The sequence below is a fragment of the Sinocyclocheilus grahami genome, unplaced genomic scaffold (genome assembly GCF_001515645.1).
Source record: "Sinocyclocheilus grahami isolate Dianchi unplaced genomic scaffold, SAMN03320097.WGS_v1.1 scaffold290.1, whole genome shotgun sequence".
Lineage (NCBI taxonomy): Eukaryota > Metazoa > Chordata > Actinopteri > Cypriniformes > Cyprinidae > Sinocyclocheilus > Sinocyclocheilus grahami.
Genome location: NW_015505469.1, coordinates 96097 through 100872, shown reverse-complemented (window position 1 = coordinate 100872; position 4776 = coordinate 96097). Strand labels below are relative to the sequence as shown.

The 4776-nt window shown below is 35.6% G+C and overlaps 1 pseudogene; it reads left to right on the top strand.

Annotated features, from left to right (window-relative positions):
* Positions 1-4776, top strand: part of LOC107600695 (transcription factor Sp3-like) — a 24417-nt pseudogene that overhangs the window by 15717 nt on the left and 3924 nt on the right.

The following is a 4776-nucleotide window of genomic DNA, read 5'->3' as shown; positions in this document are numbered from 1 at the left end:
GGGCGATTTGGCAAAAAAATTTAATCTCAATAATAAAAAAAAAAATTCAGAACTTTTGGCCGATTCTCTTTTTTTAAATTATTTTTTTACGATTTTTAACTAGTCAACTTAATGTAAACTTTTTCTTTATTAACCCTCTATTTAAAGAAAATTCCATTCCAAGTGCACCACACAGGAAGTTGCCAACATGATGTAAATGTTAAACAAATCACTTAAGTATCTTTGCAGAAAAGATGCATGAACTACAACTACATCTTGTACAAACTTGTCTTATACATATTTATATGTTCAGAAATAATGTGGAAAATGCTTTTAAAAAATCTCAAAAGTCAAAGTAATCTACATCTTGTACAAACTTGTCTTATACATATTTATATGTTCAGAAATAATATGTGGAAAATGCTTTTAAAAAATCTCAAAAGTCAAAGTAATTCAAATTCAAAATGACTGAATGTATAACACCAGTAGACTATTATTATCTATAAATGTTCTATAGAAACAACAGCAGCTTTCAGCCGATCACCATGATGCAAACATGAAATATCAGATATACAGTAGTTACAGGTTTTTTTATTCGCTTGCGCTGCTTTTCTATTTTTTTCTATGTAAACATGGACGTGTTTGACTGTTGCACTCGCATCAGTTGCAGCGTCTCATGAAACGGCAGTCTAAAAACGCGGCGCTCAAGCATATAGACAATGCGCTCAAGTTAAAAGAAGTTCACTCCCATCTTCTTGCATGTTTTTCCTATTCCACTGCCTGCGTCGCATCTTTGTCAACACAAAAGCGAATTCTGTGTGAATGGTGCCTAGTGATATGAGCACGTCACATGAGCGGTTAATCACGTGCGCCGACATGTGCTTGGATCATTCTTTTCTCTTTACTGCAGACCTACCAACCTGTACGCATTTTGTGTAGTGGATACCCATTTTGACCTCAAAGTACGCTGGTACAATTTGTCACTTTAAACCAGTGTTTCCCAACTGGGGTGCCGTCTGTCGAGAGCAGGGGTGCCGTGTAAAAAATTTTAAAAATATTTTTAAATTGCTAAAATGTTCAAAAAAGCAGCTATTATATAATATCCATTTCTGATGTCGCCAATAATTAGAGATGCACCGAAATTTCGGCTGCCGAAAATGAGTTCACCGCTCAGGTTTCACTTTCACGTGGTGTGACGCTCTGCGTGTTATCCCGCTCTATGCGTGTGTGCTCCGCTCAGTCGCTCACGGCCCATGTGAGTGCTCCACTCATATACCGTTCATGCTCATCGGAACAGCAAAGTCCACTCAAAAATCAAGCTGACAGGAAACATGGATGTAGTACAGTATTGTTTCTGTCTGCAATAGCCCTACTGTGCTGTAACATGGTGTGGTAAATAGACAACTCTAGTAACGCTGCCCTCTCATTCATTGATCTGCTAACCGTTATGCTCACGTGTCCTCTGATGATAATACAATAATAGCTTTCTAGGATTAAACATTATTTGGATAATTGGTAAAAAGAAAATCTCTTAATAGCCCTACTGTGGGTTAGACCTACCTGAAAAACAAAAGCAATTATTTCATTTGTAGGCCTATCGTTATTTTTTATTTGTGCTATTATTAGTAATTTCTTTATTTGTTCTTATTTTATTATTAACTGCTTAGCCTCCTTGTCATTTTTTATTCAATTCAAAGTTTTAAATCAAGCAGACGGATTTCTGTCCAATTGGAAAAAGTGAGGGGAAAAGAAACATTTAGCGCGTTGTTGTTCTGCCGGCCGGCACACCAAAAATCATTCCCGGTTTTAATAATTATTCAAGGAGTTTGCAAATGTGATATTGTGATTTAATACAACAGTTCAATAAACAAGTACTGCCTAATTTTGCTCTATTTCTTCAACGAAAATAGTTCCACTAGTAACCGCTGAGCCGCTGCGCATCTCTAAAAGCAAACACAGCTGAGTTTCATTCATGAATGAAAGTGCGTTTCTGATCGAATCTAGTGAGTCAGTGATTCATGATTACCCGTTCATAAAGAAAGTCACTTGCTTCGTTCCTGAATGAATCAGCCGTTCGAACGAATCAATTGAATGAATGATTCAGTGATAAAATTAGTGACTTGCCGCCACCTCATGGTGGATTTTGTAAAATTTTTAGCATATAATTTCAGTTATTTAAATCATTTAATATTTCTGTATTCAAAATTTTATATTTAAAACATTAATCTCCACATGAATGTATGAATTTAATTCCACACATGCCCCCTCTGAGACTCATTAAACGTCTGAAAATGTACCGACAAGCCACTTTTGTGGTGTTCTGTGCCACCTCTGTAGTACAAATTAATTTTTAATTTCATATGATTGGTAACCTATTTGTCTTATTGTGCTTATTATTATATTGTTTTAAATAGATATTTTAAAAAGCTTATAAACATACATTTTTGAATTTGACAGATGAAAATGACATTACAAAGGTAAAAAGAAAATGCCCCTGTAAGTCACTTTAAGAGTTAAATGTCACCTCATATTAGGAAGGATCATTTTTGAGAGGACAAGAGCTCCTAAAAAGAAAAGTAAGCATAGAGCCATATGTGTAACAGTATATTAGATCCGTGCATGAGGTCTTAAAGAGACAGCAGCCTAAATAAACCTCCATTATACAGTGAAGACTAACCAGTGTTATTTTACAGTTGAATAGATTATAGTTAGACCTAACTGAAAAAAATTAAAGTACTGTTAATTTAATTTGTATCTTTTTTTTTTTTTTTTGTGCTATTGATTGTCATTCATTTTTTTGTTCTTATTTTATTATTTGCTATTTACTTGTCTTTTTTAGTTAAAATAAATTCAATTCTGAGTGCACGTGATTCTTGGGAGGGGAGGGGGTGTGGTCCATGGGGAATAGTCCTGCCACCACAGCTGGAAAAAAATCCTAGGAAACACTGCATACATTTAATACAATTTGAAAAATACATTTACAAAGGTAAAAAGAAAATGCCCCTGTAAATCACTTTGAGTCAAATGTCACCTCATATTAGGAAGGCTCATTTTTGATCAGAATTTTTTATTATTGATCAGAAGGTGCTCCTAAATTTTTTTTCACAGGTATGGCTGTGGAATGGGGTTTGGCTGAGGAAAACCCCTGCATTGTCGCAGTACAGTGTTTATTATCTTAATGTTCTTTTTGAATGTCATCATTCAAAGTGTTTGTCTTCTTTCATTCAGTTAGGGATAGCTGGCTGTTTTTGTCCATATTAGGTAGGGATGCACCGATATGAAAATTTTGGCCGATACCGATAATCCTTTATTTTTGAAAGCCGATAACCGATATGTTGGCCGATAAATCTATATCCAAATTTGTATATACTTTTTGAGAGCCTGATTACAAAAAAGGTCTCATCATTAAAAACCACATCCCGAACACTTCAACATAAGCAGCCTAGTTTGAACAGTGTATGTTTTAAAAATAATTTTACTCTCCCATTACCAAATTTAGTCATAAAAAAGTCTTACAAATAAAATAATGCATAAATAATGCAAACAAGTCATTGGACATCATTACACGTGTAAAGAATCAAAATGAATGCGCCACAGATCAATAAAACGGAATAGCCTCTGCACGGACAATAATTAAATGATTTTAATTACTAAACCATATTGTTGATGAAAATAATAAGAGAAAAATACAAGTGGTTGTTGTTATTAATAATATATCAATGATTTTGAAAAAGTAACAAATTAATACCACTGTTTTAAATAGCAGCCGTTGAGCTGCACGTGCTGAAGCTGAAGAGCTGAATGAACACGGTAAACTGAAGCGTTTTGCTGGCAGCTTATTTAACTCAAGGAAATGCATCCTGAGATTAATATTAATACAACATAAACATAATAATACAACTTATATATGTACAAAATGACACAGTTATTGCATGCTATAGTCAGAATGTGATCCTGTTGTGGATAAATCAGATATACATCAAATAAACACAATATTACAATGTACAATTGCACAAAAGGCTGCAAACGAACAGCGCGCATCTGAAGTGTCTCTGAAGGAAATAATGCATTATTTATCGGCTTTAAGATATCGCCCAAATTTTCTTATCAGGCCGATACCGATAACAGAAAAAATGAGCATTTATCGGCCGATACCGATATGGTGGCCGATATATCGTGCATCCCTAATAATTATTTTCTTCTCCACAGAGTAAAGAAGGGAAAAGCCCTTTGCACATGGCAGCCATTCATGGACGTTTCACTCGCTCTCAGATTCTCATTCAAAACGGTTGGTTACTTTCCTTTTTCACTCGATTTCCAATTCCAATTCAATATTTAAACTAGGGCTGCACGATAAATCACATGCGATATTTAATGCGCATCTTGTCAGAAAGCCTGTTCTGTAATCAGCGGTAAATCTCCATCACGTGCGTGCTTTCACATTGAGCAGCATTAACTACACAGAGCCGTTGTTCACTGATGAGCTGCGCAAAAAATCGTGCGAATATGAACGTGGTTTTGCGCCGCTCGTCAGTGAACAACGGCTCTGTGTAGTTAATGCTGCTCAATGAGAAAGCACGCACGTGATGGAGATTTACCGCTGATTACAGAACCAACTTTACTGATAAGATGCGCGTTAAATATCACATGCGATTTATCGTGCAGCCCTAATTTAAACCCTTTAAATGTTGTCTCCTCAGGTGGGGAGATAGATTGTGTGGACAGATATGGCAATACTCCTCTTCATGTTGCTGCCAAGTACGGCCACGAGCTGCTTATCAGCACCTTAATGACAAA